Source organism: Leptonychotes weddellii, chromosome 2 (assembly GCF_054177405.1).
Source record: "Leptonychotes weddellii isolate Sample4059 chromosome 2, ASM5417740v2, whole genome shotgun sequence".
NCBI lineage: Eukaryota > Metazoa > Chordata > Mammalia > Carnivora > Phocidae > Leptonychotes > Leptonychotes weddellii.
Genome location: NC_138370.1, coordinates 22,396,938 through 22,412,797, shown reverse-complemented (window position 1 = coordinate 22,412,797; position 15,860 = coordinate 22,396,938). Strand labels below are relative to the sequence as shown.

At 43.4% G+C, this 15,860-nt stretch overlaps 1 long non-coding RNA gene across 3 annotated transcripts in view; it reads right to left on the bottom strand.

Moving 5' to 3' along the window:
- Positions 1 to 507: 507 nt before the first annotated feature.
- The window catches only part of LOC115943368 (uncharacterized), a 29,374-nt gene continuing 14,021 nt past the window's right edge, over positions 508 to 15,860 (bottom strand). For 2 of the 3 annotated variants that reach the window (XR_014141247.1, XR_004077948.2), the window contains 3 exons: positions 8,567 to 8,616; positions 8,359 to 8,437; positions 508 to 3,758 (listed from right to left, as the gene is read on the bottom strand). This is a non-coding gene — a long non-coding RNA (uncharacterized LOC115943368). Of the gene's footprint in view, positions 3,759 to 8,358; positions 8,438 to 8,566; positions 8,617 to 14,537; positions 14,657 to 15,860 lie in introns of those variants that run through there. The other variant, XR_014141248.1, reaches the window with a different exon arrangement.

Here is a 15,860-nt window from a genome sequence, read left to right as displayed (position 1 = left end):
CAGATGCTGGTTTGAGACATAGATTTGTCTTCCCTGCCTTCTATGTTTCTAGGGACTTCTTCAGTATTCTCTGTGGACTTAGTGCCTTATTCATCATCATCGTATCCCACACAACATTGCTTCTATCAAAGAAGGTTATTTCATGGGAAAAGCAGTAAGGCCACGTGCTCACAGGATTCAGTGGTCTTCCCAGATGCCCTTCATCCAGGAACACATGGCCTCATAGAATGGAAGGATGGCCCAGTGACAATGTCTGTGGGACGTGGCAATGTTCCAAAAGCAACAAATAAGTGGTGATGTTTCTTACAATAATACCTAAATTTTTCTTAAAAATTTTCAAGACTTCTAAGCCACACAGTTTATCTGAGAGTTATTTCAAATCATCTCAAACCTCCCCCGATTTTTCCAATATATTTATTTTTTTAAATCTGCACAGAAGGGGACCCACGCAGTTCAAACCTGCCTTGTTCAAGGGTCAACTGTACTTTATAAAAATGCTTTGTTTTCTCTGAAACCCAGTGAAAAGAGTTCTAGATTCATGATCAGATGCCCTGAGTGCTATGTCAAAGCTCGGTCTCTTCATACCTCAGTTTCTTATTGGTGACATGGAGCTCATAAAAGACCAATAACTGTAAGGGGCAAATGAAAGAGTGGGGGTAAAATCATTCTCAAAATGCTCAAGTGCTCTGCAAATCTAAGGCTTTCTGAATCTTTCTTTGAAGAGTCCAGAGTGAGGCATCTCAGAAGGGCCTGGTTCACCCAGATGTCCCCCTGAGTGCAGGAGCCCCCCAGCTGTGGGACGATGGGAACAGCAGAAGCTTGGCCGTAACTCCTAACTTTGGCTCTGCCCTTCCCTGCCTGCATGACCTCAAGCAGGTGACTTCCTCTCTCTGAGCCTTGGCTCCCTCACCAGGAAAGCAGGGCAATATTTCCTCCTAAGGAGGCAGCTGGGCAGATGAGATGAAATAATGGAGCTAATGTGCCTCATTCAGGGGCTAGCACCAGGCAGCTGTTGAAAAGAAATGGCACCTGCCAACTTCCCCGACATCCCCTGACCCTGCGGTGCTTGGCCATACAACTCCATCCCAGCCAACTCTCCAGTCATCCACCGCACTGGGGCGACAAATAAAGAAAGGATCCTAGGCGCTGCAGTTCACTTTTCAGTATCGCTTCTATTGGTCAGACTCCCCTCCACCTGAAGAACTTTTGTAAGTGGGTAAGTGATCCAGAAGCCGTTCCATCTATCCAATTCACTCAGCAAATATTTACTGATTGCCCCCCTCTGAGCTTCTCATAGGTACTCCTGGAGAGAGGGAGATCAGGAAAGGACAGGTCACTATTCTTTCTCTGGCAAGAGCTACAGAGCAATGAGAACAGGCTGTGCATGATAAGCCTGTCAGAAGACAACTGTTTCCAGGGCCAAGTGGTAAGGAACAAAAGGACATCTCAAGCCTCAGCCAGGGGGTATTGGCTGCCTCCCGGGTGGCGGAAATGTCTTGCCAACACCGCACTGACACAAGCAAGAAGTCAGCTTGCCCCAGCAGACCACACTAAGGTCCTTCGTGTGCCAGGAACATGGGGCATTGAATGAAAGCCAGGCCATGCACCTGGGTAACAGAAGGTGACAACATCACAGGCAATGAGTACTGTCCCCGCGGCCCTAGCCTCCTCCCTGTCATCTGTATTTATGAGATTTGGAGAAGAGTTGGTTTAGCTGTGGGTTATGGGAAAGCACTAGTAATTACCTTGGGAGAGAGAAGGAAGGGACCGCCTCTCCTGTGCTTAGTAGAAAGAAAGGGCACTGCCAGCCATTTTCTAGGGAACTGGAAGTGGACACCTGTCATGCAGCCATCCATCCTGGGAGCACGTCCTGCCACTACGGAGTGAACACTGCCCATTCTCTGCGGCCAAAAAGCGAGCTCTCCAAACCATCAGCAAAGGCTGTTCTATGACAGACATTAGCCCGAAGGCTCAGCCAGACTTCCCAGCTGACTCCTTGGCCAGCATGGACCTCAAGGAGGAGGCTGACAACCTTCAAGATCAGTGACTTGACTCAGAAAATGATGACTTGGCATTTGAGCATCCTACCAAAAAAAAGAAACAACCGACATTCAAAGCACCGTTCAGAATTTCTGTGAATTTTGGGCCCCTGACCTTGTATGCTAGCAGTAATGGCTTAATAACTCAAGAAAGTGTCAATTCTCAAAAAGTACCAAGAGCAAAGATGACTAAGATGAATAATCTTTGATCCCAACTATCACCTTAGTTCCAGTTGTTTCGTTAGACCGAGACAAGTTCAAACCCTCTCTTCAATGCAATAGAACCATTCAGTTATTTCAGGGTGTTTCTTAGCACAATTCCAAATCAACCCATTTTGGCAGAAATCCCTTGTGATCATTAAATATCTCAGGAAGGAGAGAAAGAACATGGCCTAGACCATGGGGGTTGGGTTTGCGGGATAGAATTGCTGAACGGGATCTGTTGGTAATGATAAAGTCCCAATAAATAGTAAATTGCTCTCTTCTCTCTTTTTACTTTGAATCTCAAGCAACAGTAAGCAGCTCGAAGACTGGAAGGCAAAGGAGTTCCAGACACCAAATGCTATATTAGGCAATCCGTATTGAACAGGAAGCACCCACATCCCTGCACAGGATCTATTCGCTACCTGGTAAGCTGATGTTATGCAGCGGGGCGGTCTGCATTATTTAGAAGCATAATCAGCTGGTGAGTATGAATGAGGTCATAAATTCTGCTGTCTCATCATCCCTTTCATCTATGTAAAATCCTCTCAAAATCCTCCCCAGGTATTTCTCAGAACCCTCTGGGAATGTCTTTCATTCTACAAACAGTTCTGGGCTTGCTGCTCCCCACTGGGCTCTGCTGGGCATCCACCTGGTCTCCACCAGGGAAAGGCTGCCTGTCCAGAGCCTGTGTTCCTGTGTCCCCAAATCTGCCTTCCCAATGCTGCCCCTAAGAGCTGTATTCCTCCATCTCTCACTATTCTAGAGCCAGCCTGGTTCCCTGCAGAAATACAGATGTGGGGAGGATTCTCCCCCTTTCCAAAGGGGCTGGATTGCCCCCCCACACACACTATTGGCACCATCTCTTTGTTCTGCCACCCCCGATGGGTGTCTTAGCACCTAAAACTTTCGACTGAAGGATCCCCTTCTGGGTCCTCCTCCCATGCAAAGCAACTCACCTAAGGACACGTAGGAGCCCCACATGCTCATTCTGAATGTTGGCTCAGCCAGGACCACTCTGCTCTAAGAAACCCCAGGAGTTCACGAGGCTAGGCAGACATTGCAGAGAAGTCTCAGAGAGGAGGTGAGACTTGAATGGGATTTTAAAACAAAGGAAGAAAAGAGGGTGGGAAAAAAGATGTTACAGGAACTCAAGGATCTGTTGTATCTTCCGACCATTAAAGAGGGGCTAGCAACGGGAGCCAATAGTTCTGGCAGCTCAGCCCAAGTATTATCTCATTTAATCCTCAAATCACTGTATTAGTTCCCATTGTCCATGTTTCATGGGTGAGAAAACCAAAGCTGTGAAACAACAAGAGCAGCTTTTGCCACGCTGCAGATTATACTTCGGGAAGCGCTGCTCCGGAGAGGTTCTCGGTGGAGGAGTCAGGATTCCAGAAAACTCACAGGGTCTCGGGCTGAACGTCAGCTGGCAGGATGCAGGCAGCTGGCCTCCTGGCTTCTTGAGCACTAGTGTCCTCCATCCATCCCGCAGGGCTCCTTCGAGCTGCACCACACCTGTAAGACCACCACTGTCGTTTCAGAGGCCAAGCCCGCTGCAAGGTGCCAAAACCCTAAAGAGGCGACAAGGGGCTGAGAACATCTGACACCCTCTTCTTCCATGAAAAAAGGAGCCTTGGAAGAAAATGAAGCTATTGATAGCTCTGTTTCTAAATATAACTTTTTACAATCTCCCCTGGAGCTGGTTCAGAAGAGACCCCATTCCATGGCTTTATGTGGGTTGGCGTCTCTAATTTCAAACTAGAGGGATTATTCAAAGCTATTTAATGTCCTAAGCCATGACTAGGAATGGAAACAAGTAACACAGGGGATGAGCAGGTCGGTCACCCGGGTCCTCAGTCTTTCATGCAGATAATACTGAGTTTCGTCTAGGGGCAGTACATTTCTAGATGCTGGGCAAGGGACAGGGGCGAGATGCAAAGATAAGTTACCTCAAGGTCCCTCCCTTCTAGTGAAAATCAAGCTCTTTCCCTCTCTCTGCCTTTGAAACAGTTACCTTCCTCAATCAATAAAGGAGCTGATACAGTGACATTATCAGGGTATCTTCCTCTATTGGAAAGGCCAGCCTGGACCCTTCTATACCCTCAACATTTTTCATGCTCACTCAGTTCCACTCTTATCCTCCAGTTGTAAAGAACAGATACACCAACGGGTTAAAAAAATGGCCTGTGATGAAATAGGGAAATGCTCTGCTAGACTTTGCAAATCCCAAACACAGTTTTCTCTGTACATAAATGAACACAGAAGTGTGGAGTGGAACAAAGATGACCCTGTAATACGATCCTCTCTGGGCAAATAAGAATGTGTGAGTGGGGCGGTGTGCTCCTTGACCGAAACCTTTGTCCAGGGGAGCCGGGTCGTGGCTCGGCCCTTGACCGCAGTTCTGTTGGAGGTCAGCAGCATCTCAAAGCCTGCGGAGCAGAATGAGCTCCTAGAAATGAAATTTACTGATGCAGAATCAAATTCAAGACTGCTTTTTTATGTGGCTGGGAGTGAAGAACACTGGACTGGGGGTCAGAAGGTTGAAATTTGATTCACAGCTCTGCAGCTCACTGGCCGTGAGTTCCCAGGCGATTCTCATAAGCTCTTTGAGCCTCATTTTGCCTGTCTTTAAATCGGAGCGGGTGGCAAGAACTCCAGTTCTGAAGATCCCAAAGCAGTAATGTGAGATTCTAAAGATATGTTTGAAACCATGCTGTCGGCTGCCTAATGCATCAGAAATATTAGGGAGTCCCTTTATAATCATCTCCAGAACGTTATATTTAGAAAATTCAAGTAGTCCGGTTGTGATCCTGTTTGTCTCCGACCACTTCCCTCTGTGTGGATAAAGAGTGGCTACCTAAATAGAAGCATGCCCCACAAGGAGAGCGGCAATCGTTCGTGAATTCTATTAAGAGTCTACCCATCCTGCTTCCATCTTGTGTCATTAGAAATGCTGGTTATCCTTAGGCATACTGCTTGCTACGACCTGAACTTGATTTTTATTCTTTCCAAAAATCTGCCTTCTTTTCTTTCACAGGACGTAGAGGGACCTACAGGAGGGAAGCCCTGAGAGGTCAGGGAAGGAAGCCCAGAGCTTCAGTCTGGTCCAGCATTGCCACATTGATGTCAACGGATAGCCCTTAGAGGACACTGCAACTAAGCTGCTACTGTCCCTTGAACCTTGTCCTGGGCTCAGGATCCCCACTCCCTGGAGCCAAGCTGATGGCTGGCATGGGAACGGGTCCACTTGGCCTTACAGAGGGCTTTCCTAGTTTACGGTTTATAACTCACCCCAAGCTTCCAAAAAGCAGACAGAAGCTTAGTCCATAAAGTCCTCATCTGAACTCCATACCAGTGATTTTCTATTGTCTAAAGAGAAACCCCCAGTTCCTTAGCCAGGCATGCACTATCCTCACAATTCATTCCCAACCTGGCTTTTCAGCCCACATTCAATTATATCTACCTATATATCTAATCATCTCTCTACCTATACACATATGTAAATAATTATATGGGAGGGAATTATTCCAAGTTCCAGGGCGACATGCTGATGTACATTGTATCTGAAACAGCATACTGATTTATGGATTTATTGACTCTGATAGGCACTTGAACTTATTCAGATGCAAAACGTAATTGTTCAGGTATTACACATACATTTTCACGGTGGGCAGAAAAAACTCTGGGCAGCACTGTCTTCTCATAGAGTCACCCTGTTTCTTGCTAAGAAAAGTTGAGTTTTAAGCTGCCTTTTTAAATCCTCCTGACTTGCAACGATCTCCACTCCCCTCATATTTCCCAATAGTCAGCTGTTATTCATAAAATTTTTTGTGCTGTCTCTCAATGTTAGATGAATTCTTTGTCTTTGTGTTAACTCCTGGAGAGTTTGTGTCTGTATACCAATCAATGGTCAGTCAGCTACAGAATTCCCCTCGGGAGTGCCCAGCTGGAGCAGATTCTCCCGGCACAGCTTCACTCGGCTTTGCGGTTCACTCCAACCACCTTTGTTAATACACATGCTCATACTCAAACTCAGACACACACTCCCAATGCCTACTCACCCAGACGTGCTGTACAGAATGCCTTTAGTTGGTCAGCTTCCTAGTTTACACTCATCTGGAAGCTGAGATCTGAACACTATGGTCTTCTGCTCTGAACGGATCCTGGCAGATGTCCCAGCATGCCTTGGGCCCCCTTAACTGTGTCTTTGGTCTATTTGGGACATCCCCCTCTACTGTGGTATTTTGATGCCTTTGCTCTCAGAGGCCTACCTCCCTTCGAAACCCAGCATAGGGGCGCCTGGGTGGCTCAGTCCTTAAGCGTCTGCCTTCTGCTCGGGTCGTGGTCCCAGGGTCCTGGGATCAAGCCCCACATCAGGCTCCTTGCTCAGCAGGGAGCCTGCTTCTCCCTCTCCCACTCCCCCTGCTTGTGTTCCCTCTCTCTCTGTGCCTCTCTCTGTCAAATAAATAAATAAAATCTTTAAAAACAAAACAAAACAGAAAACCCAGCATAAATCCCTCTTCCCCTGAGAAGCTTTCCCAGACCAGATGTAGGATTAACAACCATGGCACTTGTACTCCCTGTCCTGGTTTAGCTCTTAGTGCACTTCTATCTACCTGTTCTTCTTCCTCTAATAAGATGATAGTGCCTGGAAGGCAAGGACTGTCTCTCTCTACTGGCACTGTGTCTTTCGTGAGAGCCTCGCTGCTTGTTTATGGGTGAAATGACAGAAAGTTCCTGCCCAGCCGAGCAGCTGAAATGCAGAGGAGCTCTGGAGAGAGTATCTTGTGAGCATGAGCTCTCCCATGCCTGCCTTGGTGAGGAAGGTTCTGGGCTCCCAAAAGAGCATTGACCATAGGAGCCCTGACTAGATGACTCTTTGGCGAATATAAAACCACCGTCCCGTGGACAAATAAAGATACTAAAGCCAAGATAAGCGTGACAGGTGCACGTTCATACAGTTAACAGCAGAGCTGAAACTAGAATAGAATGAAAAGCCACAACAATCCAGAACAAGGAGCACAAAACTCAGTTTCTTATTGAAACATATGAAGAGTCAAAGAACGTCTCCCTGAGTATCAGTGATCATTATCATCAGCATTTACTGACCACCTTCTAAAGTCAAGGCTTTTCTGAGTCAAGGTAATGAGGGGGAGGAATGTTGGTCAAGCAAGTCCATCCCAAGTTCAGCAGGAGAAGCAGAGAGTTATCATGGGGCAGACACAGGCCAGAGACCAGTGGAGGCAGGTGGGCCTGGAGAAGAAGCATGGGGATCCGTCCCATACCAGCTGTGACATCTTGGACTAGTTCTTCAACCATTCTGAACTTGCAGCTTTATTACCTGTGAAATCACTCTGACCGTCCTTGTAGCTGGTGCATTCTGAGACTGTTTCCCCTTTAATATATAAATGATAGGACCTCAAACCTTTGCTTCTCTGTCAAAAATCTGATGCCTGGTGGAGGCAACCTCATGCCTATGTGTAACTGATGTTTACATTAAAGTCCTTCCATTCTAAGACTAAATAAACGATTTCTGAGAAACATCACGAGGAAGGAGGCACTCACTCATGTCTTCCTTGCATTCCAAATCTTTTCTCAACCTGATCTACTTTTCCCTTGTCCTGCCTCTTAACTCTGTTTTATGGGGAGGGGAGATGCTCAAGTGCAAAGGGTTGCATTTGTGATGTTTCTCAGTCCACATTGTCATGGTTGGGCCCTGAAAGGATTCCCTCCCTTGTCTTATATATTTATCTGTTGCCTTTTAACCTTATTTCCCACTCTTATTCCCCATCCCCAAGAACAACCATTGTCATGGGTTTACTATATGGCATTTTGCTTGAATGTGCTCTTGTGAAGTGTGGACTTCTGCTTTGTGTGTACATATTTCTAAATATCTGTCAGTGGTATTGAGTCGTTATGTCTGTTTTGCTGGCAAGAGAACCCCTACCCCAAGATCCTTCCTCCCCATTACAGAGAATGTCTTCAAGCAGAGGAGATCTGCTAATATTACACTCTCCCCAGGGTGAAGGAGCACATATTATTCATTCTTTCAACAAAAAGAAGGGAAACGATATAGAACAGTGATTAAGAACACAAACTCTCAGGTTAAACTCACTTTAGTCTGAATCCTGTTTTTTCACGTTATATGACTTTAGGCAAATTACTCAGTCTCTCAAAAAGCTCCATTTCTTCATCTGTAAAATAAAGACGAGAGCAAATCATTAGGTTATTGTGAGGCGTAAATAATCTAGGCTCTGAGCAATGGGGGCCACAGTAGCCTAAAATCCAGATAAATGACAGCTTCATTAATAAGACATACTTACCAGAGTGCTCCCAGATGTCAAGCCCCACAGGTCTCAAGCAGGGGAGGGAGCTGAGAATGAAAGACAAACAGAAAGTTAAGAACTTTAAAGACACCTCTGAGATCATAGAGAATTACACAATTAAAAATCTTACAATCATTAACCCTTCAAGTCCCTGGGATAAAACGTTCCAATGGGGATGCTTACAAGCATCAGAGCTGGTTGTTTTCTGTACCAGCATGAAGAAACCAAAGGAAAAGAGTCACCCTCCATGGGAGGAACTTGTTTTTTTTTTTTTTTTTTTTTAAGATTAAAATATGTACTTTGAGGCATGTGCTTTGCCTCAACTTAGCTTCACCTACCCGCAAATGAGAGTCTCACACACATGTAAACTACCACCTGTCTGGCTCAGTTTGGCCACTTGTGTTGTACTGGGGCCATCTTTATTCTGAGATTTACTATTAAGGAAGCTGAGAGGTATAGAAAGTTTGTGAGCGCCTGGGAGGTCCCCAGTGAGCATCTGCACCACCCCCTCCTTTACACATGAGGAGCCCGAAGGGATTAAGCTTCTGTTACGTCACACGTTCTTGTTCTTGTGTAACATGCTCCAACAGACATACAATGCTCACACAAATCACCCCTGTGACTGACAGTCAACCACTTCTGGTATGACGTCGAAATTCACAGACACCTGTGTGGAGACAGCAGTGTTGTCTGAACTTTCCCTAAGACCAGGGAACACTCCAGAAAGATCTCTGGAACCAGAATATACCAGGGAGGGAGGCAGCCTCAACTGAGCAAGTGACATGTTCCTAAGCCCCAGAGCCTGATTTAACCTTTAAAGCCCCACCGATTTAACCTTTAAAGGCCATGCCCTAGGGGAAACAATGATCTTAGTCATTGCCCTTCAGCAACATGAACTCCGGACTGTGGGTCTAAAGCAGCCCAAGCCAGGTGAGTCACAAAAGTGATGCCCAAAGCCATAGCGATTGTAACACGATTATGAAAACCTCAACCTGCAGAATTAACTCAGGGAAGCAAGTTGAGTATTTCCTCAAAAAAAAAAAAAAATGTCTTTCGACTAGTCTAATGATTTATAAGAGATCAGAAAATATCTTATGTCTCTATTTATACTTTGCACACGAGCATAACTGCCCAGAATACTGCCGTGTGTTGTTAGCACATGGGAAAGAGATCTGTTGAGTTTAAGCAGAATGGTCAATTACACTTTTCTCTGTTTCTCAATATAATCATTGTATTGTTGCTTTCAAATACTTTCTTTAAAATGTACTATCAGCATTCATAGATATCAACCCAATAATCTGAAATTACATACGGTAACACACACGTAGTTAAGACTAGACAGTTGCCAGGTACGGACATTAGCTGGTCATGGACTGTAGGCATCCTAGTGAAAAAAGTATAAGAAAGGGCAATTCGACTTTGTACTGTTCATGTTAAGGCAACCAGAAAGAACAAATATATGGAGTTTTGTGATTCCAGGAAAATTTCAAAATAGATATGTTTTAGAGTTTTATGTTCATTGGCAGTCTGCCTGTTCTAGATATATGTAGAGAGTTCCCGAAATGTGTCATATTTTTTTCTGATTAGTTTCAGGCTTTATAAGATTCTGCCTATCAAATAAACTGCATTTATTAAGACATAATCAACCTATTTTTCACATTTTAATCATCTAAGATGCATATAACTGTAATCACAGCTTCAGATCAGCATGATAATCAATGTTATCAAACTGAATTAATTTAACTCTAATCAAAAGCAAAAATACCATGGCATTCTAGTTTACTCATGGAGTTTTATTTTGGGAAACATGCGATTTCTGTTGGACTTTTTGAAATATTAAAACAACCCAAAAATCTCTCTTGCTTCCTTCAAAGACCCTCTAAGGGCTCATATGGCCCAAGGGGCAAACCACTGACTTAGGTCCTCATAAAGGGCCCAGAGAGAGAGGTTATATAGCCTTGGAGAGGGAGACCTGTCTTTTATTCCTTTTCCTATCTCCCCCCAAAAAGGTGTGTGTAACCAAGACATGAGCACAATGCTTACCTTTCTAATGTTTCAATTTCCCAATCTAAAAAGTAGGAGTAACTAACAGACAACTGAAAAGAAAGAAGGAAGGAAGGAAGGAAGGAAGGAAGGAGGGAGAGAAGGAAAGGAAAGGAGGAAGGCAGGGAGGGAGGGAGGGAAGGAGGAAACAAGCAACTGAAAATCTGCATCTCAGGGCTAACCAACAGCTCTACAGGAGAAGAACCATTTGGGTGGTCTGAGTTCAGAGAAAAGCTTGCAATGTTGAGGTTCACCACTTCCAAGCTCCAGATAAACTCAACCTGTTTGAGGGTTTAAAGAATTCCAAACATTCAACTAGAGCAGATTAGCTCTATTTCAGGGGATTTGAATTCAATAATATTCAGAAAAAGAATACAAGATCAGAGGGAGAAATTATTTTGAATTCTGAACCAGTGAATGAAGCCAAAAGTTTTGACTCAAACCCTAAAGAGATTCAAATTTTATTTCAATTAGAAGCAAAGACTTGTTGGACTATGTCCACATCTTCTTCTTCTGTGGGTTAAAGTATAGCTGTTTAGGAGGACTTTTCTTAGGAAACAGCTTGTACCTCAATAGATAAAGGGATCCTTTAAAAAGTACAGTAATGTCTCTAGAACAAGTTTACTGAGACCTAAATTGATTGGCTAGAGTTGCCAATGAATTAACAATTAAGCTAATTCCTAATTAAATGGATCTAGCAGACCAATGACACTTTCTCAGTGCTCTTGAGTTTATGGCAAGGTAAAAATAATAATTAGCTTCCAGAAATTAGTGAGATGACCTTCATAAAGGTTCCCAGTATGTATGTAGTGCCCTGAAGTGACCGGTTCTATGGGATTACTGTCACACAGGGTAAACCTTCGGTAGGAAGGTGAGAGGAAGCCAGAGAGAACAGTGACAGGGTCACACCCTCATAGCCCAGGGGTCATTGTCACTGTCCATTATAGTGACTTCTTGACTGGAAGTTACAGAGTATGCATGTTAAGAGCACCTCTAAATCAGCCCTATAGTCTTATTCCAAAACCTCATTTCAAACGGATGCTGGGAAAACAAAACAAAACAAAACTGTTTCCTATCATACAATATGCTTCCAAACTATTTGTGTTTGCCCTTGGGAACACGTTTGCTTCCTTCAAGTTGGCGCTGCATCTGGCTGGTAACACCAGCCCTGTTTATGATAAGCAGCAACCCTCCCAGCAGCCTGGCACCTGGGGGGGGGCAAGCACACATCAGGAAGCTATTTGTTGTTTATGCATTCTAAGACGATAATCACAATAGGCAACACTTAGGGAGCACTTACTGTCTGCAACTTATGAGGCTCCACCCCTATACTCCGTTTTGGGAAGATTAAGGTGGGCCTAGAAATATGCATTTTTAACAGGCCCCTAGTCCTTAGCCACATTTTTAAAAATGCTGACTTAAAGGAATGCTCTTATTCTGGCCCACATGAGGCTGAAAAACCTAACTTCTGCCATGTTGAGGCTACATGGATTATGTCGGATTTCAAATGTTCCATGACTCAATCTTCCATTATCTCCTACTTTATTTGTATGCTACTTAATGCTCACTAAGAGATTTTTTTTATGGGGGAATATAGTTTGCATGCAGAAACTCCAACGTCTCAGAAACTGGTGGCATCATGTTACTTTGGAAGTAGAGCTAATGACTGAAAATAGAATTGCTTAAACAGTTGTTTAAGAAGCAGTTAAAAAGAGTCTACTTCTGATATAGCAGAGTGAGCTCCTACTGGACCTGCCCTCCCACAGGCTACAACTATAAACTCTGAACATTAGAAAAATAAACTCTCTGAAGGCCCTGTGGAGTGAACAAAAGCAAACAGATTCTAGAGAGGGGAGCTAACATTTGGTAGAAGGGAATGGCACAGGATGGCAGGGTGAGCGCCACCCCCCCCTTTTTATTTCTTAGATGGAGGGAAGGGGACTAGGCTGCAAAGCTAAAACTCCCAACAGAAAATCTGTAGTCTTTCTTCCCTAAAGAACCAGAGAGCAGGGTTCAGGGCAACCAGAGCCACTGGAAAGTGAGGTTTGTAATATTGGAAAGATGAAGGCCAGTGACAGGGAAGCATAAATGGTGTGCATAAACTCTGACCAAATATCTAGGTGACTCTAAGTTACACATGTGCAGGGAGAACTGCAAACAGCCCAGTGAAAGGTATAAGAACTAAAAGGAGATTTGAACCACCATGCCAAATCAGAGTTTTCAGTTTGAGTGCAACCAAGGTATTTGCTTGGAAAAAGACACTTTTCCAGATTATCTACAACATAATATTCACCATGTCCAGGATATAATCCAAAATTATTCAGTGTATGAAGAAATAAAAAAAAAAAAGTGACTCATACTCAAGAGAAAAAGTAATCAGCAGAAACTGACTTTGATAGCACCCAGGTGGCAGATGAGGATTTGAAAGCATCTATTATAACTATGTTCAACAAAGTAAAGGAAAATATATTCATAATATAAGAAAATGTAGGAAATCTCAGCAGAGATGTGGAAACTATTAAAAAAATAAAATAGAAATTCTAAAATGGAATAATATTATCTGAAATAAAACATTCACTAGGTAGACCAGTAAGAGTAAGATGGTGATAGCAAAGGAAAGGGTCAGTAAGCAAGAAACTAGATGGATAGGAATCATCCAATCTAAAGACCAGAAAAAGCAGTTTGAACTCCAGAATCCCTCCCTGATTCAACTCAGCCAGATGACATCCCCCCGATCCCATCCCCAGCAGACTAAAGGTTTATTCTCCAGAGAGGACAAAACAAAAGGTCTCTGGGTTGAGGGTGGTGGCATGATATGGAAGACAGAAAGATAAATTAAATAAATTAAAAATTAAAAATTAGTAAATTAAAAATTTACATACTGGTTATGGAGATGGCTCCCCAAACACCTCCCAGGCCCCAACATCCCATCCCACGCCAGCTCTCTTTTTCAAAATCTTAGAAGCTGGGCTTCAGGCTTATACTCTCTAAATGGGATATTAGAATGTTCTATGTTAGGGAATCTTACCAACCAGGGAGAAAAGACCCAAAGATGCTGACAGATAGCCAAGGTTCTATTCTCCAGCAAAGCCTCTTAGCCAATTCTTATCTAGAAGAATATATGCCTGGAGGGTTGTGTTCTAGGAGCAGGGTGAAGAAAGAGAGCTGGGACTTCCTTCATTCAGTATGCAAACTTGTATAAAATACCCTCATTTTCCAGCCCCACCCTCTCCTATACCAAATATCCCTACCGACATGGTGAGCTGGATGTCTGAAGAATGAGGTCCAGCGGACGCTTACTTCTACCTACATTCTCTTTATAATTTTGAACCTTTAACATAAACATATATTATTTGCTCAAAAAAAATTAATTTTCCATGCTCAGTAAAGGGACTGACAAATACATGTGAGGAAATATCCCCAAAAGTGCAACAACAACAAAAAAAAAAGAGAGAGAAGAAAAATAGAACAGAGGTAAGAAACTTAAAGAATCAAGTCAAGAAGTCTGACATCAACTAATAGCTGTTCTAAAAAAAAGAATGAAGACAACGGAAGAGAGGAAATTGCCAAAGAAATAATAGAAAACTTTCCAGAACTCAATAATATGAGTCTCCAGATTGTAACCACAAAGCGCTCAGCACAATGAATGAATAAATAATGAAAAAGGTATGCCAGGCATAAAAGGGAAGCTACTAAAAGCATTTAGAGAGAACAGAAACAGTCCCATACAAAACAGATGAAATCAGAAAGGCATCAGAATGCTCGACGGTGACACTGGAAGCTAGAAGAGATCAAGCCAACACTAGCTTCAAAACTCTGAGGGAAATTCTTTTCAGCCTGGAACTCTATCACCAGCCAAATGGTGGATCAAGTGTGAGGGTAGAGGAAAGACATTTTCAAATATGCAGGGAGTCAAGAATTTTACCTCCAATGCGCCTTTTCTTAAGAAGCTTCTGGAGAGGGGAGCCTGGGTGGCTCAGTCGTTAAGCGTCTGCCTTAGGCTCAGGTCATGATCCCAGGGTCCTGGGATCGAGCCCCGCATCGGGCTCCCCGCTCTGCGGGAAGCCTGCTTCTCCCTCTCCCACTCCCCCCGTTTGTGTTCTCTCTCTCGCTGTCTCTCTCTGTCAAATAAATAAATAAAATCTTTAAAAAAAAAAAAAAGAAGCTTCTGGAGAATGTGCTTCTGAGAAATAAGGGAGTGAAGTGAGAGGAAGATGTAGAGCACAGGAAAGGTGTGAGGAAAACCCAAGCCGCACCTGGGCAGCAGGTCTGGCGTAGAACCAAGTCCAGGCTGGAGGTGGAGGATCAAGGGCTCAGGGAGGGCCGCCTTTGGAGCTGATTGATTATCAGATATTTGACCATTTGAAAGTGAAACAGGAGGTGTTTGACAGACCTGAATGTCGAGGGCGTGTGTGTGCGTGCGTGTGTGTGCAACTGTGTGAGTGTGTGTGTGTGTGTGTTCAGGTGAGGTGAGGTGGGGGTTAAAGAAATTTAAGGAAATGAAGAAACAAGGCAGTTAATTATCTCCAACATTAACAAAAATTCCTAAAACAAAAGGTAACTATAGCACCCCACTTGGTTCAAAGTTGAACAATATACACACAACGATAACAAAGTAAACACCAAATATGATTTAACCATTAAGTCTTTAGCAGAATTAGAGATATAGAAGAGTGGGATATATGAAAGTAAACTTGATGGCTACAAGAGAAATTAATAATATCTAAAATTGAGAAATCAAGAAATAGCAGTGGATGCATATTATATGGCACCAAGGAGGTAAATGCTAAAATAACCAGCTAAAATAGACTGGAAGTGACTGCCTCCAGACGGCAAGATCACAGACTGGTTGTAGAGATGGGGAAAGCTGTTTTTCATTATTACCCTTTAAATAAAATGCAGTTGGATTTTTAACCAGGTTATGTATAACTTTGGTAAGCTTGAATAGTAGTTAAAAATAAATAAGTACAATAAAATAAAGGCAGAATTGTCACCCATCTGGAATATTCTAGAGAATGCTTCTGGGAGGGGTAACAATGTAGCTAAAACTTAAGTCATGTTCACCATCTATCTGTGCAGTTGACTACGAGTTGCCCCTTGAAGGGAGATATTATGTCAGACTCCTGAAACTTCTTCTAACTGTTCTCCCCCTTTCTTTTATTTTGTGCTCTATTTAGACTCAATGATTAGAGTGCACATAACATTTACTAAAATAAATTTCAATTTTTAAAGATATTCCAAAAACATT